At 43.2% G+C, this 25267-nt stretch overlaps 1 protein-coding gene across 6 annotated transcripts in view; it reads right to left on the bottom strand.

Moving 5' to 3' along the window:
• Window positions 1–23993, bottom strand: part of Il1rap (interleukin 1 receptor accessory protein) — a 142132-nt gene extending 118139 nt beyond the window's left edge. For 3 of the 6 annotated variants that reach the window (XR_008221796.1, XR_008221797.1, XM_052753879.1), the window contains exon 1: window positions 23862–23992. The gene's annotated coding sequence lies outside the window, so the exon portion shown is untranslated. Of the gene's footprint in view, window positions 1–23861 lie in introns of all 6 variants that reach the window. The other 3 variants (XR_008221795.1, XM_052753877.1, XM_052753880.1) reach the window with 2 other exon arrangements.
• Between the last annotated feature and the right edge of the window lie 1274 nt (window positions 23994–25267).

The following is a 25267-nucleotide window of genomic DNA, read 5'->3' as shown; positions in this document are numbered from 1 at the left end:
GTGTCTTATTTTATTTACTTAACACCTTCTAAACTGACAATCTTTATTTTTATTAACATTAAGCCAAGTGTATGGGAGGAAACAAGCCTTAAGGTGTGGGTGGGTGCACATGAGAAAGGTTGTTTACTTCAGTACAAGGCAGGGGACTCAGAAGAAGAGGACACTAATAGAGTTTTGGTGGAAGGAAAAAAAACACAAAATTTAAAATAATAGGTGTTGATATCTAGCAAAACGAAAGCATGGGTTAACTATTTTCCCATGATGGGGGTAAAACACTGATCTACACAGGTTCAGGACTTCCCACGAGAGAATTCTGTACCTTCAAACTTTCAGTTTCAGGGATGCTTCGTGCAAACATTTACCCACTGGAGACAAAAACAGAAAACAAGAAAAGGCAAAACAAGACAGTGAGAATAAGGATGAACAGCCTGTAGAGAGACAGGGGCATGAAAGGGGGAGAGACTGGAGGAAATAAAGCAAGAACGCTATAGTTAGAGTATGTATGAATAGAGACTAGAACTCATCTATGAAAGCACTCTCTACTCCAATAGGCTTCCTGGTCTCTCGCCCTCTCCACATCAGCAGCACCTTGCAAACAAATACGTCAATTCTTTCACTCATTTTCTGTTGGTATTTATTTACTCCTTCCTTCTTATTTTTTGATTATATGTTTGAAGGACCATGTTAAGCTCGCCTACAATGCCACAGTGTTATCCATTGCACCTGTGAAGGGCAATCATCTGCAAAAGCCACAGATGAGTTGAAGATCTTTCAGACTGATTGACTAATTAAAGTTTTGTGATTGTGAAATGGAATGTTGTTGAGCAAAAGCCAAAATTATCCTGGGATATCTCAGTCATTTCCTACCAGCCTCCTAAGTGACCTGACATCTTTGTGACTATCAGGTAAACCATTCAGGATGTCTGACTTCTTGGGCCACTAGGCTCCACCAATCCTAAAGCTAAGAATGCTGTTAGATAATATCTGAAAACTGTTGAAGAGATTTATCCAACTTAGCTGTCACTTGCCTACCTGACTTTATCACCCCCAAATATTTGGTAAGCATATTAACTTATGACTTTATTCTTATTTTTTGCCTACAGAAGTTCATGCACCCATCTCCATAGCAGAGGTTGTTGTTATTCAGGATAACCTAAATCTGTACCTCCAAGCCATGGCCACTTATAGTTAGCTCAGAATAAACCATCTCATACTCTCTTTTTGAGTGAGACCTGTGTTTGCATTATAAAAACCACCTAGCCAGCTTATTAGTACACATCTCGGTTCTTTCATTTCATATAAACTTTAAAGGTTGGGAAGACAAAAATAGTTGTGTGGGTTTTTTAATAATTCATTTTTATCCATTGCATCACCACATGCAGAGCTCAACTCAAAGGGTATTTTCTAAAAAAAAAAAAAAAATACTGAATACTTCGGGGATGAAACTGTGGATTGTCTCACTCTGTGTGAGACAGTGAGTGAAAAATCAGGACAAATGAACCCTAAGCAGAGAAAGACTGAACCCGGATCAAAAGTCACAAAGGCAGTGACAGTATAAGCAGAAAGTGTGGAGAAGCAGAAGGGCAAACATGAAAAAAGCAAGCAACACAGAGCTCCAGCCACCCCTGGCAGAGGAGTGGAGACCCCACAGTTGCACACACAGGGCGTGACCACAGTTCTTTCAAACCTGCAACCCAGCTCCGGTTTGGGTGAGGCGTGATAGGTCAGCCTTGGAGAGGTCTCTTTTGTCACTTTACATGTCTCAGAGGGCTGTGTCCAGTTGTCATCTTAAAAGACCTTGTATTTAAAAGACTGGAATCCTCTGAGGGCCCGACAAATAGAAACAGTCACAAGTCAGAGTCCCTGGGGACAACTTGTCATGGCAGTAAAGCGGGAGATACCCACAGGAGGCAGTTGTGGGGAGAGGAAGCACCAGACATCCAAGAGATGAAAAGTTCAGGCGACGGAAACTAGACTAAGGCAGGGAAGGGTAAAGTGGGTACTAGGCTAGCCCTGCGTGGCTAATAGCCAAGCCTTGCACCTGAGCACAAGTGTGGTGCCTGATAGCTCACATCCTGAAGTCAGTAGTTGGCCCAGCCTGTACAACTACTGTCTTCTAGAAGGTTCACTGCTACAGGGTCTGAGAACTCTTGACGTGACTACACTATTCTTCATTTCTAGATCCCCATCCCTCCACCACCAAGGGGTTTAGTCTGGAACTAGTTTGAGAGCAAGGAGCCTGGTCCACCTGCACAGATTGGTGCTGTGTTTGCTTTCCCCACACCCAATGAACCTCTGAAACAGTCCTGGCTAAAAGACTAGCCACCACAGGCTTACAGACTGGAGAGTTTAGACAGCCATAGTGTGAAAGACCCTATGTGACCTCCAGCCTGCAAAGTTAAGTATGGTCAGCAGAGTACCTGGCTACATGAAGAAACACAGCACCTGAAAGAAGGTTCTAGTGAATATCTGACACTTCAGTGGTCCACATTCAGCAGCAACATAACTGGTATGCTTTTAATAACATTTCAGTTTATTTTTAATTGAAATTTTTATTTTTATTCTTCTTCTGTTTACCTAATTCTATGCACCCTTTTCTTTACAGCATAGATAAAGACTCTCTGAATTTGAGTGAAATAATTATAAAATCTGCAAAGCACATATGTAGAGACTTAAAGATTCTAGTGACCAGATACCAGATACAGTACGAAAACAGTAGTGCCAGGGGACATGCAGAAGAGGGACATGGTAGGGAGGAACATCTGATGATGATCTAGAACAGGAAATACAGGAGGTCCTGGTGAGCTTATGAAATGTCCCCTATTCCATTCTGTTGTCTGCTTTATTTTTTATAAATGTAGCCGATAGGGGAATATCCTTTCCCTGAGGTGAGATATACCCAGCTCTTACTCTTGACTCTGTGATCCGATGTCTGATTTCTGAAACAATACCATGATTATGCCAGCATACAAACAGCTCTCTTGGTAGAAATCTTGATACGGACTACTCCTCTGTGCTGTAAGCACAGACTCATTGACAGTGAATTCACCTAGTTGTAGTTTTACTCAAAGAACAGTGAAAGAAACAGACTTGATAGTGGAATGAGTCCTTGGCACCCTCTCAGTGACAGCCTGGGCTCTCTTTCACAAGCACACACTTACAGCCCCTTCTGCACATGTAACACTCCATCTTGCCTTACAAAGGAAAGCTGTAGATATGGCCTCTGATCACATGTCCCAGTGTCAGACTCCACTGGCCCAAAAGCAACTGAAGGAAAGGGAATTTGGAGACCTGCTCTCTAACAGTGCTGCCCACTGATGAGTCATGTGAGGATAGCTGAAAATCTAGGCAGGGTGGAGACTTGCATTCATTGAATCTAGGACAAGACAGGCTTCTGCGTCTCCAGTCAACCCACAGAGGTGGGTTGCTGTGGTTGCGGCACCATAAGGCCATACATTAAGAAAGAGCAGTGAGACAATGTGCAGACAGGGAATGCGATCAGAACTGACTCCTTCTGGGTTCTGGGTTTAGAAATGTTTTTAAATGGAAGAACCGTGTCTAAACAGGGAGAGAAACAGATGTAACAGATCCCTGTGTGTCTGTATGGGTAGGTGGGGACCAGAAAGAGCACCCAATGAAGAAGAAAGGAGGGCCGAGAAGAGGAGAAGACAGAGAGAGAGAGAGAGAGAGAGAGAGAGAGAGAGAGAGAGAGAGAGAACAATTTGATGCAGAGCCTACGAATGTGGATTTGACTCTGTGCATGGGAAGTGGGGTGGAAGGAAATTCTGGTCTGCAACAAAATTGGCATATCCCAGTAGTTTAAATTGAATTATGCAAAATTACAGATCTTCAGCATAGATCTAGATAACTGCTTTTCTGTTAATCACAACCTAGTCTCAAATGAATAGTGTTTCTTCAAATGAGTTATTTAGGATCAAACAAGGAAGTATGTATTGTCCAAGCTCCTTGTAATGTCCTCCTTGAGTGCCCTAAAATCAAGCAGCAGTTCTGTGGCAGCATACATCATTTATATTTATTCTCAGATCCTGATCATTTGCGGAAATGTTTCATGGTGCAATATCATGAAAAAGAAACCAAATGAGGCTATAAGAATGCATGGTGTTTTGCACAGCTACCTACATGTAGGGGCATGGAGCTGGGTCAATACCGAGTGTCAGGAGGCAGAGATGACACACAGGATACTCAGGAAGCTCAGGAAAATGCAAAAGCCTAGAGGACAAGTACATTGCATGCCAACCAGCAACACTGTTAGTGATAAAAGAGAAACGGTATCTCAAGTAAAGACATCTAATAAATTCTCTGTCAATACTTCTTTATGTGTCTGTCCATATCAGCACAGTCTTTTAAATATAACCCCGGTTCTGGGATAGGCGATAAAGTTCACTTAGAAACGAGTTCCAGTTAACTCCTTCAGCAAGTAAATAAGTCTGCAGACAGTACAACATACAATCACCCATACATGCATAGATGTTTAGATATGTAATAAGGCAACCATTGCATAAGGTATTAACTCTATTAAGCTATTAAGGAGAATCAAGGTGGATATGTGGGTAGTCACTGGAGCATATTTCCAGCTTTGATGTATGTTTTTAAACTTTCACAATAATGTCAGAGGAGTTTACGCCCATTTTCTAATTTATTTAGATTGGTGTGACTACTTCCCATTCCATTCTCTTCTCTTGGCATTCCTCAGTTCTCCTTCCCAGAGTCAGCACATGTAATTAAGAGAATCAAAGTTTTCCATTTTCACATTTTATGTCTCCTTTTTGTGGGAAATGAATTGTGCATGGATCTAAATTTGCTTCTTTTACTTAATGATACATCAATCATGTTTTTCCAGATCAGTTCATGTAACTGTATTTTATTTCATTTTTTCTAATGACTAAATGGGATTGTATTGCCAGCTATACCACAGTGTATTTCAATTATTTCCCCATTAACAGCATTTTGATTACTTTAAAAATTCCCCTTTTATATATACCACAAAAAGGCTTATGTTCATTTTCCTTTAAAACAGAAACACTAACACCGTCCCACAATGTCAGAGTAAACAGCTGATATGAGTCTGTTGACCAATGTCTGAATCGAGAGGAAAGGGAGACCCACATAATGAAAGGCATAAGTCTTATTATCTCCAACAGTCAGTAGAAATGGCCAACAACTAGGCAAACCAACCTTTAGCCAACAACTAGAATGCAACAATGTAAAAAAAAAAAAAAAATCAGCTTCATGCACAGTACAGCTCCTTTGTGTCGCGTTCTAACCTAGTTATCTGGGTCCCTTTGCCTAAGCAGAGAAGGAACAAACCTAAAGAAAAGACATTTATGAGTAGATGTGTTGGTATAGAAAAGACGATCTATTTAAAAGAAAACAGCCTGGCAGATGGCTCAGTGGGCAAGTCCACTTGCTGCACTGAGTTTGGATGGCCAGCACCCATGTTAAAGCTAGGCTGAGTGCGGCTTCTTGTGTCTGGAGCCCCAGTGCCAGGGGCTAGGAGTTAGGAACAGTAGGATTGCTGAGGCTTGCTGGATATTAGCCTGGCTAAAATAGGGTGGGTTCCAAGTTCAGCAAGAAGCCTTTTCTGGAGGAGGAATATGTTCCTCTGGACTCTGCAGGTGTGTGCACCCATGCAGTACACACAGCGCACTCACACAAATGTGCACATATATGCACTACATGTACATGAAAATAATAATTTTAATGAAAACTATGAAAAGGAAAAACAAAAAAAGCCAAAGATATAAGTGTCTAATTGCCATTTACTGTTAGAGTTTATTTGTTTCTATAGGTCCTAGGGATATTAAATGCAATGGGGAAAATAGTGGATTTTCAAAATATGAATTTGAATTATCAATCAATGGATGGTTTCCCAGGATACCTGCTATAAGACTAGAGGACAGCATAGAACACACTTTAGAAAGATGCCCTATCAAGATAGTGACAAGATTCTCCATCACAGGAGACATGAGGAAGACATTGGATCAACCACTGTACCAAGTGACAGAGGGACAAAAGAGAGAATTTAGTCCAATTGACCCTAAGTCAGTGAGTGGCTGGAAACAATCAGAGCTATAACACAGGACATGTGGATTTTATGCCACCATTTGACATTACTCCAAGACTTCAACATGAGTAGGTCAAACCTGAACCTTTAGTTTTCCTTAACGCATCCAGCCGTGGTTTGCAGAACGCTTGATTATTCACCCCACTGTGGTCATAAATATGAGCATGAGTAGCTCTGGGGAGGAGCTAAGAATGAATCACAGTGCTTAGTTTTTCTGAGTGAGGGAAAACCCAAAAGACAGAAAGTGATATTCATTGACTTCTGTACACATGGTGCACAATGGAGGAAACTCTATCCAATGCGTTTATGATGGGAAACAAAGCTCTACATATATGTGACAAGCGTATCTTGCTAGCAGGTTCTTCTGGCCACCGAATTTCATGATTCAGAGTCAGTCCACGTTTAGAAGAGAACCCCCACTCTTTCCCTAAGTTACAGGTGTCTGAATAAACTCGAGGCAGTGCATGTGAACGCACATTGCTAAGGAGGAGGGAAGCTTAAGACCATCGCTCTGGGTAACACTTGACAAGGACCTCATGGTTGTTTTGCAGAGGGCAAATTGAACATAATGATCTTTTAAGCTTCCTGGAGGCTCTCAGTCCTTTTTCTAACCAGCTCTCAGCAAACAGAGAGAGGCAAATGGGGTTATCCATGTGACAAGCGACAGACTAGATGTCCTTACAGGTCCCCTTGTTGCAACAGAGGCTTTCTGAGAATTACACAGGACCCTGCACACTAGTGTCCCCAAGCTCGCATGCTGTAATTTGCTGGTGCTTTGTTTAATTCTCTCATCCTTCTTATCTATCGAGATAGCCCCTGGAAAATCAGTAAGGACCTCAGAAGTCAATAATGTCATCGGGAGCATTGTTGGGACACAGCAGCCTGGACAAGTGAGGTGCCTTTCAGGATGCAGATAACTTATGAGTAGAAACGTGAGATGTCTTTCGATTCTCAGTTCAGGCCTTTCTCAAATGATGGAACCATGCTGCCTCCAAACTCTGCTAAACATCCCCTAAAAATAACATGCCATTTGGATGCCAAGAAAGATTCATTTCTAAACAAGCAAGGGTCCTGTATTAAAAAAAAAAAAAAAAAGACAACTTCCAGGGCCCAGGAGCAATAAGCAAGCTGCTGAAGCTGCTGAAGCTGCCTTTCTCTCCCATCATGAAGTTAAGATTTATGGGGCACGTGGGAAATCTTGGCTGAACTTCCTACAGGCAGCTCTGAACAGATCCTGGTAGAGTTCCCACAGCTAGCAAGTTTGTAACATCTTTATTTCCTGGGACTGACCTAACGGAAGGTATCTAAGCACGCGGAAGCTCCCTGATAAGGAACAGAAATTCATAGTTGGAGATAGCCTAGTGTGATAGGCTTGAACAATACATCCTGAGATAGCACATCTCATCTGATGAAGTTGAAGTGGGTTGGGAAGTGTCTGTAAGTACCATGGGACCAGATCACCTTATATATCTCAGAAGCACTGTCCATCCAACTATCGGGAAAATATTCCTTCCATCAAGAGTCAATCAACTGCCTGAATTCTGGCATTAATGGATTATCGTTTTGGAACAGCAGAGCTTTGGAATCAGTAGTAAAGCAACTGAAAAGAATAAAAGAAAATGGGGTAGTAGCAATGGCTATATCCCTGATATCCCGGCCTGCTAGCAGCTTGTCTTTGAAATGGCAAGAAGAAGAAATCTCTCTGAAAGACAGTTTTTCATCTCTTGCCAGCTGCAAAGGGGATATTTTTCAGGAGGTACTTGTCTGGTCTGATTGGAACTTGTTTCTGGGTGTGTCACCCTTCCTTCAAGAGCTTTGCCCTGGGCAAGGCTGCATTTAAATATGAAGTTAAAAAAAGAAAGGAAGAAAAAGTTCAGAGCTGGCAGCCAGTGGGTGGCTTTCCTACACAGATGTGCACTTCCCACGTGCTCTGGTCACAGACAGGACTGGGCTGGTCAGGGGCCCTGACGGAACAGTGCCAGGCCCAGACACAATCCTCCATTCTGAAAGGCGGTGCTGCCAAGTGGGAAGGAGCCACATCCTTCCTCATCCTAAGTCCCCTTCTTAAATTGAGTAGTTGTTCCGAAGGGGGAAGCACAGCGGGGGAGGGAGGAGGCGGCATCTCCAGTCGGTATTAATTATAACAAGGGGAAACCTTTATTCCCAATATAAAGTTTCTAAGTGAATTCAAGACAGACTCTCCAGGCCGGAAAGACCCTTAAATGTCATTTTGATTCAAACTCTCGCCCCCTACCCCCACCCCCCCGCACCTCAATATTCGAATCTTTCTATAAAATCCTTGCCAAGTAGATGTTTAGGCCCTCTTTAAACATTTCTTGTGACAGAGAACCCATTACCAATCTCATTTTCACACAGTCTTACCTATAATGTAGTGTTGCTATATTGAGCTGGACCCTGGTCCTCTGTATCTGGGTAACTGTGTGTAACTGCCCTGTCTGAGGTCTATGCAGCAATGTCAGACAAGTGATCCACTTCATCAGAAACATGTGGATCCAGCTGTGAAAGCAGATGTTCCATATCTCCATAAAGCTCACTTTCCAAACTGGGGGTGTGGGGAGTGGGGGTGGGGTGGGGGCAGGACACTTCCCCCACTCCCCTCTCCAATCCTGAGACTGAGAAAAGCATACCCAGGACATGAAAATGTCATTAAAATGTCAGCAATCGATTAAGGTATCTCCCATGGTGTTTGAGTCTAAAAGGAAACTGATAATGGAGAGAAGGAAGCAGTAAGAAGCCAGAAATGCAGAGGACCAGTGGGGCTCGCTTATCCCAGAGTGAATTTCTAGGAAACGGTCAGACAAATCAGCCCACTAACTACATCTCTGTCACAAGATGCTCAGCTGTACATAGAAGGAAACTACGGAGGAACCTAGAGACACAGGGCAAGGCTTAGTGCTTCGGAGCAAGGCGGAAGGCTTTAAGATTGGCTTCAGTGCCACACAGAGCCAGCATCTCCTCCACAGCTCTGCAAGCTACCTAGCCATGCTGAGTCTCAGCCTCAGCAAGATGAATGGTGTCAGGCAAGTGTCTCGTGGAGTTAGGTAAGGGGGTGATGTCAAGAGCTCGTTAAGCACCTGGCATAGAGTCAGCACTCAGTCATTAGATAGTGTTATTATTCTTTCTTGTTGTTATTAGAAATCCAGCCTTTGGTTCTCCTAAATGTTTCCCCAAACATTGTAATAGTTGGCAACCCATGGATGTAGTGGGACACTGAGACTGACGTGGAAACTGAACCAAGCTAAAGGACCACCCTGCTGTACTAGACCCTGGAAGACTAGTTATACATAGGTTTGGCTGATTTCAAACAGGGCATATTCTTCAATGGCAAAGCCAGACATTTAGCCTTTTGACCCCAGCAATCTGGTATCTCCAATACATACTCCACGCAATGGCATCTGTGCAAGCTTGCTTTCTATACACTCCCTCCTTAAGTCCATATTTCTGTTACTAACTACCAAATGACAGGACTGGGTAGGCACCTCAAATATATCTGCCCTAGAGTTCTCTGCACAGAATGGTGATCATAGGTTATCTAATCACTGGCTGCTTGGCTCCTGAACTCTCAGGAGATGTTGAGTTGGGTGTTAAGTATCTGTTTTAAATGGGTCAAGACAAATGAATAAGTTCAGCTGCGTCTTGACAAGTAGTGCTAGAAAATACAAATTTTAAATATTCAAGAGTGTGTCCTAGAAGTGCTGAGTGGGAAGACTTGGAAAATGCCTCAGTTGAGGGTGCACAGACCTCAGCGTCTGAGCACTCTTGGTTACATTTTTGTAAAAGACACACTCCTCTCTACTTTGCAGTTGATGGGAGCTTTAAAAACACTACAGGGGAAGCAAAGGAGCAATAACACTCAGGTTACTGGAAGCCTGCTGTTTCAGTGGGAAGAGACCTTGAAAAGACGATGTCTAAAAATTATAGACCCATTTAGGAACAGGTACACAGCTTAACCAAAGATGTGTCCCAACAACACTGTTGGGCAGTGGTGCTGAGAGATGGGAGGATTAGCAATGAAAGAGCCCATGGAACATGCAGAACTCCAACAAAAATGATCCAATTATCAAGAGCTGAGTGGCCACTTGATAGTCATTTCAACCTCTGAGCTACAGTTTTCTCACATCCAACTCCGAACAAACTGACCTGACAGAGCTATGATCAAGTCAAGTGGCATAATGGACATAGGCATCTTGTAAATTGCTAGGCACTTGGAGATGCATCAAAAAAATGCTCCTTTTGCCACTTAGGGAAGCCAAAAGCATTGGTTTACTCATGCAAATAAGCAACTTTATTTATAGGATCTGTCCTCTCAAAACGATAATAATGTGGTCACATTTAAGCCAATGCCCTACTATGAATAGACTTCTACTCTTTGCATATGAGAGAAAAACGTCCTTGTGGACTTGTGAAGAAGGTATGTAGCCATGTCGTTATGTCATTAAGGTAGACAATACAGGCTGAAATCACTGTGACTTGCAATGTACAGTAGCAATTTTAATCACATGGTAGCCTGGAGCAATGTCTGGGATGCCTTTGGACCACCCCTGCTGGGGACATTACTGGTCACCACTGGCTCACTTTCTAAGTGGAAACCACATCTACTGTTCCTCTGATGTCTGCCAGATCTGAGCCTTCAAGTCTGAAGCCAGGCAGGTATGACATTACAAGGCTGTGTGTACCAGCCCCTTCTGTAGATAACCAATTATTAGGGTAACAGAGAGAGAGTAAAGGGCTGCAATTTGTCCTCCTGACTTCTGGACCACCCTCTCCTGCACGAATAGCTTTTCTTTACAAGTGCTGCCTTGCCACAGCCTTTGCACTGCTCTTAAAGTCCTTGGTTAGAGACATTTCTCAAGCCCCAACGGTCTCCTTTTAAGATTGCTTATTGTTCTTTCCACACAATTGAACACCCTCCCCCACCTCACCCCTATGAGTGTGTGTGCATGCTGCATGTGTGTGTGTGTGTGTGTGTGTGTGTGTGTGTGTGTGTGTGTGGGTGTGTGTGTGTGTGTGTCTGTGTATTATCCCTCAAAGAAAATCACCCAACTGGGTTGCTAAGACATCTGCATTTTACTTGTTAGATATAAGAGGACAGAAGCATCCCCTTTGAATCATTTCATAAAAGCAACAACAACAACAAAAGGAGATTGCAAAGTCTATGGTTTGAACACGTTCCCTAAATTTGGAGTGTTCAAAATGTAACTCCCAATGTAACAGTGTTGAGAAGTGCGCCACGAAAGTGGTATTGAACCCTGGAGGGCTCTCTCTCTGCCCTCCTGAACACACTGATGCCATGCTGCTGGGAGTGTGTTTGTTATCAGGGGAGGGGGCTGGCAAAAGGAGAAGTTCAGCTCCCTTTTCTCTTAGGTGCGGATATACTTGTCTGCTGTGGGATGTTCTGTATGGCAAATGTGTTGCTAATTAGTCAATAAATAAAACACTGATTGGCCATTGGCTAGGCAGGAAGTGTAGGCGGGACAAGGAGGAGAATAAAGCTGGGAAGTGGAAGGCTGAGTCAGAGAGACACTGCCAGCTGCCACGATGAGAAACAGCATGTGAAGATGCCAGTAAGCCACGAGCCATGTGGCAAGGTATAGATTAATGGAAATGGATTAAATTAAGCTGTAAGAACAGTTAGCAAGAAGCCTGCCACGGCCATACAGTTTGTAACCAATATAAGTCTCTGTGTTTACTTGGTTGGGTCTGATGGCTGTGGGACTGGCAGGTGAGAGAGATTTATCCTGACTGTGGGCCAGGCAGGAAAACTCTAGCTACACTTGTCTTTCCATCATGCAGTATGATGGTTTTCCAGATGTGGCCACTCCACCACCAACTTCTTCGCCTCTAGAATCAGCAGAAATAAATCTGTTTCGCATCAATTATCCAGTTTTAGATATTCTCTTACAGCAGCTCAAAATGAGCGAAGTGTAAATAAACACCATATTGACTTCTAACAAAGACACAAACAAATATATCTAGCTAAACAGTATTGGGCTCGCTACATGAGCTTCTTCTCAAGCACACACACACACACACACACACACACACACACACACACACACACACACACACACACACACTGCCAAGTAGAGAAAAGCTTCGTGACTTCGCTTTGTCTCATTTCCCTGCCAAGCATCTCTTCATTACAGGGTAGGCCCCCAGCGCTGCAAGTCTGCACAACTTGTTTTTAAGAAAACTAAAGCAAAACAAATGTAAGAAATATCTGATTTGATTTATCATCACAGCCCATAATGCACACATGGAGGGAGCGTGGCAATGTTTCCTTGCTGTTGCTTTCTTATTATTTATTAATTTTGTTTGTTTGTTTCTAAGTTAGGTTTGCAACTAAAATTCAAAACCTTTGCAGCAGTTGTTAAATAGGGTCATAAATACAAAGCCCTGGGCACAGTTCCCAGTGCATAGACCCTGGACCCACCTTAGGATCTACAGTTGCAACTCCATAAACTGACCTCCATGTTATTTGGAGGCAAGTGTTGGACTTTCACTGCTTTGTTTTCTCACGACTCAGGATGCTCTGCAGCCTTTGCTAGAATACGTAAGAACTCTCCAGCTAGGCAGAGTAAGTCTGGAGAAGGATAGGCAAGGTTGGATGCAATGCCTGTAGGTCTCAAAGCCTTTTGCTCCCGCGCAAACCCCAGAATCTGGCTGATCTTTCAACAACGGGGCCTTTCAGAACCACAAGGCATGCTTTGCTCTGTGGAAGTCACCAGAATGGGCCCTGCAACAAAATTAACATCATTGATGATGAGCAGATCTTCGACTCTAAATTTTGAAGGGCAGCTATTAAAATGAGCACAACTGAAAAGTTCCCTGTGTACATAAGCACATGCATGTTATTTTAGTTGAAAAACATAATTAAAAACAGCAAAAATGGATTGAGTAATAATTACATTCTTCCAGGCACTATGCTATAGTACTTTATTGTATATTTTATTTAATCTTCAAAACAGCCAAGAACACAGATGAGGAAACACACTTACAGATGTGAAACAATTTTACCAATCCCAGGGTGCTGATATGATTTGCCTGCCCAGGTTATCTCAGCCTAAAGCCCACGTTTTTTAATCACTAAATGCTAATGGAGAGATGCAATCTCAAAGAACAGGCCACATATTGATTCCCAGATTACATACACTTAATTGAACTATTTCTCTTACATAAAGCAGCATGAAATAGGATGAACAAATGGAGATGGATAAATACTAAGGTCATCTTTTACTAAGTAAAGAAGGGTATCATTGTAGAGCTTGTTCAAGTTCAAACACAGGCTCACCAGAGACCAATTCTATCCCTTTACACCTTCCTTTCCTTTCAGCAGAATGTAGATTATAACTATACCTGTCTCAGAGGGTAATTCTGAGTTTTAAAAAAATTAATATTTATAAATGACATGGAACAGTGCCTGCCATGTACTGCCAAGCTATGTGAAACTCAGATTAAGGTGTATTAGTGAGACTGTATATGTACAGGCCCATAAGGCTCCACAAAGAAGCTGCCTGGAAGCCACTTCTAGATGGAGTAGGGACCGTTTCAACTCATGGAACTAGTGTGAAGAGAGTCATCTTAGGTGGAATTAAATGCTCTCCTTCATTAGCACAGCAGGGTTCAGAAACTGGTAGTTGAAGATTTACAGGGAAATCATCCTAGCCCCAATGTTTTGGGGAACTGATTACATAAAACACCTACACAGGACTGTAAAATTCCCGGCTGAATTGAATTGAGCAACACGCATACATTTCCTTCCATTACTTAATGTTTTTGGAAATGAGATAGATTCATTGGAGGAAAACCAAAGGAAACCTGTCTTGCCTATTTTACCTAATTTCTTTCTCCTTTAAGATGTTCTCGGAAGAGCTAGAGGTTTGAATGAGATGTGAACGAAACTGAAGTGCCTTTCTCATCTGCTCCCAGCAGCTCTTCTGAGGCCAGACTGGCTTATTTGCTCATCAGGTGAATAAGTTGCACTCTCTGCACACTGCCCTGCCCTACCCTTTTGGAGATATTACACAGTACTTTACAGGATACCCAGGCTCCTTACTATGGCAGCAGGGCCAGTCTAGTCTCACCCCTGACTATCACACAACGTTATTTCCAGATGGCTCCCTAACCCAGTCCTCACCCCAACAGTGACCCCGGGTCTATCCTGGCTCCTTCACAGCCCTTTTCTTCAGCCCTACATATGTTTTGAGAGACAGTCTTCCCTGACTGCCTTATTTAAAATGGTCCACATTCATCTTTTAATTTTATTTTATTTTATTTCAATCCTAGCCTCCCTCCTCTTAATCTGTAATCTCTTGTTTTGCTCTCTTTTCTTATCATCTACTTGTATATTGAAAGATCTTGAGAGAGAGAGAGAGAGAGAGAGAGAGAGAGAGAGAGAGAGAGAGAGAGAGAGAGAGAATACTTTTCAATTTTTGGTCTTCCTCCCAAACTGACACTACTGCTTCCAAACAGTAAGTGACTGGATGCCTCTGCTTGCAAAGGCACACTTTGACGACTCAAAAAGATATGGCTACACAGATTTATATTTACATACAAATACACATACATGAATATAAATATAGATATAGAAGATATAGATAGATATACATACATGCACACACTTAAAGATATATATGTGTGTGTGTGTGTGTGTGTTGATATACATATATATATACACACACATAGACACATACATATGTCATCATTCAGGATTCTAAATAAAATCCTCAACACATCTACCTATATTCAAGTACACATACACATATGTGCATGTATTTGTGTATATATGTATCAAATTGTTTCAGTATTATATATTCACATACACAATTTATTGTCTTATCCACTCTAGATATTTCTTTCTAACACTTGGGACAAATAATACATAGGCATCTATTCACACACTTCTCTATTCATCATTCAGTCATGATTAGGAAACATCTTCTAAACATTTTTCTAGCCTCCTAGGATGTAATAGTAAGCAAATGTTCCTGACCATGTAGGTTTTACTTCCAAATGGGAATGGAACAAAAATAAACAATAGATTAAATAAATACAATAATTAAATAATGTGTGGAAATTTGATAAAACCACCTAGAATATAAATGGAACATGCTTATTATAAATTTATAGATAAGAGAACTGTCTGAGTTAGGGCTTTTATTGCTGTGAAGAGACACCATGACCATGACAACACTTGTATGGAAAAAGTTTAATTGAGGGGGCTCACTTATAGTTTCAGAGGTTCAGTGCATTATCATCATGGCAGGGAGCAGGGAGCATGCAGGCAGACATGGTGCTGGAGGAAGAGCTCAGAGTCCTACATCTTGCATACAACAGGAAGTCAACTGAGATATTGGGAGGTATCCTGAGCACAGGAAACCTCAAAGCCCATCCCCACAGTGACACACTTCCTCTAACAAGGTCATACCCACTTCAAGAAAGCCACACCTCCTAATAGTGCCACTTTCTATGAGATTATGGGGGTCGATTACATTCAAACTACCACAAGAACTAAGTCTACACAGGCTAAGCATACAGCATCTAAGATTTAAATCCTGAATACAGATCCTCCAACTTTTCATCGACTGTTTGCATTAAGTCTTGACTCTAACAGTTGCACTCTGAAATTAGAAAACTAAAATCAAACTTTCCAGAGAAGCGTTGCTTAATGTGTGCTGCTGTTCTTAGGTCTCAATCATTTCTACAAATTGAATGAACTCCTTTATTTTAATAAGAAGCAAGATTCTCCCATGGATAATTTTGAAAAGCTAGAAAAACAAAAAGGTGCACTCATAATTCCAGAATCAAATCAGAAGATGAGGACCGCAGAATTTTATATTTTTATATATTTTGCAAAATATTATGGTGATACAGCATTTGCTTTATATTTTTAGGGCTCTATTTTTACTTTCAAATCAGAAAATGTAGGTATGGCTGACTACTTTCTTTTCCCATCTGCAAACCTGGATTTCAGAGCATGGAGGAGTCTGCAGTCAGAAGAATAAAGTGGAAGCACATTCCCCAGGACACAGAAGTATCTTTATGGATCTGTCTCACTGTGATTCTCACTGAGGCCAATAAGCCTGCTGGGCATCTGTGACTGTGATGCCTCACAGACTATGAAGTGATTCTGTGGACAGAGTGAAGTTCTGCCCTCAGTCTTGCACACCATTGCCCATACCTTACTCTACAGCCACAGAAGCCACAGCAGCTACCAAAGAGGGTGTTCTGTCCATACCCTCATTCATCAGTTTAAAAGAGCAGGCCTACAGAAGAAATCCATGCCAGGCTGGTGGGCTGGGGGATGGGCAAACATGGTCTTAGTCATACATTAAGAGTTATAAAGAAAGATATAAAGCAAGATGATCCAAGTCTCAGCTCCACTGCTTACTGCATGCAAAGGGCTTACTTAGCAAATGTTTAGTCTTTTTCTTTGAGACTTAAGATAAAACATGTTGGCAACATCTGACCCCATTACCTCAGAGCTATCATTTTTTAAAAAAAATAATAATTTTGTATCTATGTGCATATATGTATATAATAACAAACATTTTAGATTCTGAAACAAAATACATAAACAAAACGGTTAGTGTTTGAACACAGGGCATCTTTTATTTTCTACTCCAGTATCTACATGAACGTGTATCATTATCACTGCTGTTAGTGACAAGGCCCATGTGCCCATGCGCCAGGCTTTTAACAAATGTCATGGCATATGACTGACACCACCAAACACATGATGATTTGGGTTTTATCATCCTATTTTACAGATGACGGTGCAAATAAGGCAGAGACAGAACAAATAACCTCCCCAAAGTCAATTCCAGAAAGGTCATCTAATGTCAAAGCCACCTATATCACACAGCCACAATTTAAGTTACAATAGCTTCTAACAATAACTGGTTTAAAGGATTGTGCCATCAATAAAAAGAACATTTTCAGATACCTGAATTTATAAAATGTGTCCCTCTCTTCTCTGTTCACTTTAGAATTGATTGGGAGACTAGGAAGCAGGTGAAATCCTAAGGACACACGTGCCACTCAGGAAGTAACCACAAGTACCCACTGGATAGAAGCAAGAACAAAGAAGATTACTCGTCCTTGGGTTCAACTGAGGCCAATTACAGGAAATAATAGCTGGATAGATAGATTCTCCATTGCCTTTAGGAATCATAAGTTCCAAGCTCATTGCAGTTACCCACTCCCATGGAAACTTCTAACTTTCTCTCACGGTTGTGTATTTGTGACACTTGACACTACCCTTGGGGTCAGTACAAGGAAGAGTGTACTTCAGTGACATCCTTCACTGTTTGCTGAGAAACATCCTTTATTATAGGATAGAAAAGCGGTATATTTCCCCACCACTGAGCAAGTGATATCCAGTCTGCTTAGGGTCCGTGATTCTTTATCACTTGTCTGATTTTATAACCACAAAACTAAAGAAAATTAAAATAATTTGTCTATAAAAGCAACCTCTAGAATAAGGAATTCCATAACAGAGTAGAAGGGAGCTAATCATGGGCCTATTGAATCTACTATCAATCTATCAAGCATTCAGTTTGTCTCTTGTATGTACATGACACTGTGCTAGACTCAGGGTGGGATAAACCAAGTCAAAATGACTTAAGTATTGATTAAGCACACAGGCAAAGACGCAAGTAATTATCCTACAGTTTTTAATATGAAAATACCTATGCAAGGTGTTGTAAGAACTTAAGTGGGGATTCATGAACTGGGTTGAATCAGGAAAGGATTTAGAAGGAAAGACAACAGTAAAAGTAGCAAGACCACAGCTGAGGACACAATAGGGGGCACTTCTCATAGCAATTCTCAGACATACAGGCTCTACAGTATCCAATAAATGTAGTAGAGTAGATCAAAGGACTTGTACTGCAGTGTGTTCTAATCTTTATAGGGTACATAAGCTTGGATAAATCTGTACATTTCTCTACATATCAGTTCTTTAACCTGGAAAAGGCGGACCATTTTAAATAGATGGATAGATACATAGATGATGATAAAGAAATAGAGGACAGATAGATGATTGATAGATATATTGAAATAGTGATATAATGATTATAAATGTAATAGCTATTTTGTGCCTAAATGAAATGGCAAGATTACCTGTACATGCTCATTTCTCTTGCTGTTTTCTCTTTGGTTGGAAAATATATTTGGGTACCAAACAAGGGTACTTTACCTTTAGTTCTTCTCCCCCATTGTTTGATACTTGATTTAAAAAAATAGAATTTAAGAGCTGAACAGATTCTAAAGAAAGCATCGACTGTGATGTGACAGAATAACCTTAGAGATTGTCTACTCAGCTCTCTTACAGTTTCGTCCCCATATGGGCAAAGTAATAACAGGATTATAGTGTCTGTGTGTAGATGGAATGGGCCACAGGTCAAGGTGCTGGTATTCAACTCCAGTCCAGAGATAGGAAAGTTTAAGTTTTTGCTACCTCTAAGATGAAAGATGAAATGAAATGATGGGTCTCGGCAGCACTACTTGTCTGGTGCTATGTGACATGGGCCATGCTTCTTAGCCTCCATGAGCCTCAGTGTCCTCAAAACAGAATGCACAAAATCATCCCAAGGTTTAGATGAGACAGTATGGGGAGAACAGTCTGCATAAATCTCAGTAGAGGTCAATAAAAGATAGCTGTTAAATGCTGAAGACTACAACTTATCAGACTGACAAATGGAAGAAACTGTGAACAGAAAAATTAGTGCTTACAGAATATTTCCTTTGAGAAATATACTGGGGGGATAAGAGGGAAGAGGATCAGAAGTTCAATGTCGTTTTTGGCTACAGGGCAAATTTGGGGCTGGCCTGGACTAATGAGTCTCTTTCTCAAAAAGCAAGCAAGCAAACAAACCAACAAAAAGCAGATAAAAGAAAGGAAGGAAGTAAAATGAGAGATGAGAGAGAGAGAGACAGAGAGAGACAGAGAGAGAGAGAGAGAGATCTAAGGTACTATTTCTAAGTAGCTACTAAGCTATAGAATTTGAGGATCATCCCTTTAGAATCACTTGCCTCAGGGACCTGCCAGACTCTAGAATTCATGGTTGATAAAGTCTGCTCACCATTCCACCATAATAAATTACATATTCTACATTAAAAACAAATGAGCAAATGAGTAGCTAACCTGATATATTCTCCAAAATATCAAATTCCAAGTGTAGTGCAACCTTCTTGTTCTTGGGTGTTTTTCTTTTTCTTTCCTACTACAGAACAACTTCCAAAATGGGCAAAGAGCACAATAGGTGGCCTTCTTGAATATTTCACAGGCAAGGCAACAATGACTCACTAGATCCTACATCTGTGCCACCTGCAACGGCCTGATGAAGTTGAGCAACCAGTGAAGCCCTGTGTGTGCTGAAGATAGATAATCTTTTAGTTTCTCCCTCTGCCTCCTCCTCTGATTTCCTCCAGCCACACTCTCCTTTCCTAATTCTACCAAGTAAGATAATGCGAAGTGTCTACTATGGGGCAAGAGCAGACACAGGCTCCCAAATGGCAAAACGGTTCTTCTAGAAGTGCATTAGTAAGGCTGCCTGTTAGCAACAAAGGAGAGAAGCCTGTCTCAGGGAGAATCTCCAGGGACAAATGGCCTCAGTGACTCCGTCCATCCTTCTCTATACACCTGAGGCTACCAGTTCCTACAAGGAGGGCGGAAACTCTAGACCAATGGCTAGTGGTACTATCGAGCATTGAGCATTGGTTCCCTCCCAATGCTGCTTTTACATACTTCATTAGTTAGCTTTCTGTCCTTGCAACCAACATATCTAACATAGACCCCTCAACGGAGGAGGGGCTTATTTTGGTTGAGCAAATGCAGTCCAACCATGGGAATGTGTTCCTGTGTACTACTACAAAACATCAATGGGGTGGGAGGTTGGGGTAGAGGAATGCTGTTTTCATCATGGCTAACCAGGAGACACACACACACACACAAAGGAAAAACTGCTGTTCTGCTTATGTCTTCCTTTACTCTTTTATTCTGTCTGGGCCTCCATCCGATGGGATGTTGTCCAAATTCAGGGTGGATATCCCTTCTCCACAATTAATCCTCTCTGGAAATGCCCTCCCTCTGAAACACACACACACACACTCATGAGAGAGAGAGAGAGAGAGACAGAGAGACAGAGAGACAGAGAGACAGAGAGACAGAGAGACAGAGACAGAGAGAGACAGAGAGACAGAGAGACAGAGAGACAGAGACGGAGACGGAGACAGAGAGACAGAGAGAGAGAGAGAGAGAGAGACAGAGAGAGAGACAGAGAGACAGAGACAGAGAGAGACAGAGAGACAGAGAGACAGAGAGACAGAGACGGAGACGGAGACAGAGAGACAGAGAGAGAGAGAGAGAGAGAGAGAGAGAGAGAGAGAGGTGTTTCACAGATCTAAGTGATTCTACCTCCTGTCGAGTTGGCAATAAAGATGAAGCATTACACATGCTGTTCTCTCTATCCCACTCTGTCTATGAAAGTGGTGAGAGAGCTGGAGAGTGCTAGGCCACTTGTGGCATTTCTTCCTTAATTATCAAGCCAACTACCAACCAATTACAGGAAGGCAGGAGGAAGAAGCCATCCGGAATAGGAAGATGAAGCCCAACACAATGCTGATCTCCCTGTCCTGATCGTCCCTTTCTTCCTAGGATCCGAAGGTGCATCTCATCAAATCCATGGGGATGGAATGCTGCCCTCAACAGCACACGTGGGAACTCTACAAGGAGTCAAGTCCACAACCTCTACAGAGCCAGGGTGAAGAACTGTTCCCTTAGCAAAGAAATAACCACTTTGTGACCTGAAATCACCGGCCAAATAAGGTCAACCTAAGAATGAAAATAAATTGTTCAAGTTCTCCTGGAGAGGTAGCAGGGTGTGATGGGAAAACACCTGACAGAAACTGAAGGAGAACTCAGAGTGTGAACTATAGTCCTAGGGCAGAAATTCACTAACTCTCTGATCCCTGGAAACCTCTTACTTCTGCAGGTCTCATTTTAATTTTCTTTCCAATGAATTGAGATAAGCTAAGAGAAGGTTCCATTTAATGAACAGTTCTCTACTGCGTGCACTTGATGTGAAGCATTGAACCTCATCTTCACATGAAACCATAGCATTAAGCATTTTTAAGTCATTTAAGAACTGGATAAAACAGAAGCTCTGAAAGTTGAAACAATTTTCCCAGTGACACCCATCAACAATGTATGTATCAGATCCAGAATTTAAAATCAAGTAGCTTTTACCACACCATAGGCCCTCCCACTAGTAATATGCTGACCCTGAGCATCTCCAAGGGTCATCACAAGCAACGAGGAAAATAATATGTATGGAACACACTTGGAAATGTTAAAGTCCTACACACACACACACACACACACACAGTTTGGGTACAACAGCAAGTAATAAGATGTATCAGGAAAAATAAAACTCAATATGCTTTCTTCAAAAACCTGGAACCAAAAGGAATTGGCTTTCAATGTCTCTCCCATCCCCTTGTTCAACCTTATTTTGAGCAGTTCCCTTTTCCCCACAAGTCCCTGGTTTCTCAGGCACACATTTAGACATATCCTGACCAAGTCATCACAATGCAATCAGAAGGGACAGCCTACAAACAGACGTGACCCTGTCCTGTGGCAATGCCTGGTGCGGGAGGTACCACCACCAAAACCTCACCTTCTCTCAAGATGTATCCCGCCCCTTCCCTGGAGTTCATCAATATTTCATGCAAATGCTGTGGACTGTGAAGGAGACAGCCCCTAATAAATGCCAACCGCTCCATTTCAGGGACTTTCAGCATGGCCAGTAGATGGTAGTAAATAATTGTATGGATCAAAATAAAATCAATTGTCATGCAAGTAGTGTAGGGGTGTCTATGGAAGCTGCTTAATTTTAAAAGACAGGTAACACAGCTCGTGTGAGCATAGGTATGTATTTGTGTTTAAATAAAGCAAATTCATATCCCAAAGAGACTGAGCTTCAGTGCCATTGAAGAAGATACAAAAATTCTGTTGCTTTCTGGTGTTAGCTCAAGAATATGAAGTTGTTAGATGAACCTAAGAACAGGAAGAGAAGACGCGACCCCATCTATGACATTGCTTCAACTTCAAGCTTCCTGCTCGTCTTTTTTAACCATTATGAAATATAAGACCCTCTTTGCCAACCTAGGATGCCTCTGACCAAGACATTTCATAGGCTGGAGGCTTGACCTGAAAACGAGGAGGAAATCCACATTGCTCAAACACCAGTTTTACAACCAAGTCTACCTGGAGACGAGATTCAGAAAACACTGGAAAGAACTGTTCAGGCCCTGCAGGTAAAGTCACCTGCCCCCAAACATGACCACCAGAGTTCCATCCACCTGGTGGAAAAAGAGATCAGATTCCTGAGAGCTGTCCTCGGATCTTCCCACATATGTGCATACACGCAGGTACATGCACACACATACAAGTGCACACCTATGCATGCATGCACAAGTGCACACACATGCATGCATGCACATGAACAAACACACACAAATACATAAATGCAAAAAATTTTTTTAAAAACTATTCAAACTAAAAAAATATTTTAAAAATGTTCAAATTCTAAAGGGGGAAAATACCATTCTATTTCCAGGCTTTAAAAAGGTCACTCCAAAGAAGTAGGAAATCACATTTCTCAAACCCAGTGAACCCTCGATATCCGGCAATATTTACCAAAGTTGCCAGGCCAGGCACCAATCTGAACATGTCACTTGAACTGTTCTGTTTCGTCCTCCCAACTACCCCGAGGAATCATAGTGAGTACTCCAGTGTCCATTTTTGCCGCTTGAAATGGTATCACAAGAATGGGCTAAACCGCCCAAGTTCACACAGCCAACACAGGCACAAATAGAAAAACAGACATTTTCAGCCCATCGCTAACCAGGAATCTGCACTGCAAAGCGTCCTAATGTTTCTTGTGGCGCCCTGGTTCACAATTTCACAACCAGTGTGTTGAAGGAGGGCAGGGGGAAACTGTCTCCTAAAGGAAGCAGCAGAAGTTTGCTTTCGTGGTTTTGATTTTTCTCCTTAACTCGGCTTCCTTATTCCCAGCCAGGACTTAGAGCTCCAGGCTTCCATGAAGTCAGCTGTTCCTAAAGGACAGGCGTCCTGTGTCCCCAGGGAGAACCAGTCCTGCTGCCTCCAAGGCTGGGAGCGCCCTGACCAGCACCTGGCTGTCTCTTAACCTCTCTCCCGAACTCATCAGGGCCCTAGTAGAGACCAGCCTCGCTCAGAAAGGGGGCGGTGAGGGGTGGGGGGTGGGAAGCAGGTCAGGAAAGGAGCTAGCAAGGCTGCTGGCAGCCTCTCCCCAGGCTGTCACTGCTGGGGCTGCAAGCGACGTGATGGAGTGGGTGTGCTGGGACACAGCCTCCTGCTCGCTTCACGCTTACAGCGCGCTCCAGAGAACCCTAGGCACAGGGAGACTGGTACAGAGCCCACAAAAGGGCCGAGAACCCGCACAGCTACGGGCAGGTGTCCCACGACTGCGATGATACTTAAATCCTACCAATCAAAGACAGGGCTTTGGGTTGCTGAGTTCGAATCCCGACGGCCGCCGCACTAACTAGTAGTGTTAGCGTGTTTAGCGTGGCGGCTGTCTGGCCCTGTGTCTGTTTTCCCGTCTGTAAAACAGAAGGGTTGTAGGAGCCGATCTATAAGAATCCTACTACCCCGAGTTACTGCGGCTGGCCATTCCAACCCAACCCTCCCTGGCAACGCGAGACTCACCTTCCTGGGCCAGCCGAGCGGGCTCCGCGACGGCGACGGGATGGGTGCAGGGTGGCCGGCCACTGCCTCTTTCCGAGCCCTGGTCCAAGCTGAGCCCAGGAGCTCCAGATCCTGGCAGCCTTCCCCGACTAGCCTCTTACTTTCCGCCGCACTTTCTTTTTCCCCCTCCGGGGCTCCTCCCCCGCCACCGCGCGATTGGCCCCGGGATCCGGCCGCAGGCTCCACCCGCCTCGGTGGCTCTGGCTTGCGCTCCGCCCGCGATCTGGGCTTCCCAAGGGTGGGGTGGGGGCGGCACGCGGGGCAGTCCCGCCCGCTGCGAGGAGGAGCCGCACGGGACCCGCCCGCCGCCGGCGGATGCCAGGCTGCGCTGGGTGCCCCCGCGTGGGCCAGCGGTGCCGGGGCGGAGCACGCGAGGAAGGGCTAGCCCTGCAGGCGGCCGGGCGCGCGGCCAAGCGCTCAGGGCAGGTGCGGCGCCCCCTGCACACCTTAGGCGCACCGGCGTGCTTCCTGCAAGATCGCGGTCCTGCAGCCCAGGTCGACACTACCCTAAGGATCCTTCCGTCTGTGTGTTCACCTGTCACACACTAATGGCCATGATTCGATTCAGGCTGCACCCTAGAGAGCTCACCATGTGCCGAGCTCCTAGAGCAACAGGGACCAGATGCAGCAGAGCGGTGTCCGCAGTCAGGAGCTCTCTCTCTCTCTCTTGCTCTGCTAGAAGTGGCAGTCACTGGAAAGAGAGCTCCCATCCTGAATCAGTATCGTCCACTGTTCGTAACCAGCGGCTAGCACAATGAGAGGCACAAAGCTGGCATTCAGGGCGAGTAAGCTGGACAAAAAAAAAAAAAAAAAAAAAAAAAAAATACATGGGCGAGCCAGTGAAATAATCGATTACAGAAGACAACAATTTCCTATTCATTCATTCTCATATCTCCGGACCCTTAAAAAAGCTTCAGCTGCCATCTCCACTCAACACTGCAGTTATGTAAGCGTCCAAGGAGCTTTATAATGGCCTTCCTTAAGTCAATTTCCTTGTTCGAGAGCCTCCCCGAAAGCAAGGCCCTTCAAACCCTGTCCCCATTTCAGAGTATCCCCCAACTAAGGCAGTCTGCCAAACACACTTGTCTCTTCCCACAGGCCTTGCCCCTTGCCACCTCCTTTAAGTCTGCTCCACCCACAAGCTACTTAACTGTCTTATTAATTGGTTTATTCAAGAAACTGAGTCCCCGACGAAGCAATTAAGCAATGAGAAAAGAGGTGTAAAAGAAAGGGGCCTGTGTGAGTGGGAACAAAAGGCAAGCCAGGAAATACCAGATATACTAAAAAAAAAAAAAAAAAAAAAAAAAAATGCTGCCTGTTCAAACCTCAGATGAGTCCCTGACGTGGCAGAGCGTCACTCCTGTGTT

This window comes from Peromyscus californicus, unplaced genomic scaffold, assembly GCF_007827085.1.
Source record: "Peromyscus californicus insignis strain IS unplaced genomic scaffold, ASM782708v3 Scaffold_25__1_contigs__length_3188244, whole genome shotgun sequence".
Classification (NCBI taxonomy): domain Eukaryota; kingdom Metazoa; phylum Chordata; class Mammalia; order Rodentia; family Cricetidae; genus Peromyscus; species Peromyscus californicus.
The sequence above is the reverse complement of the archived record's forward strand: the minus strand, read 5'-3'. Positions and strand labels throughout refer to the sequence as shown.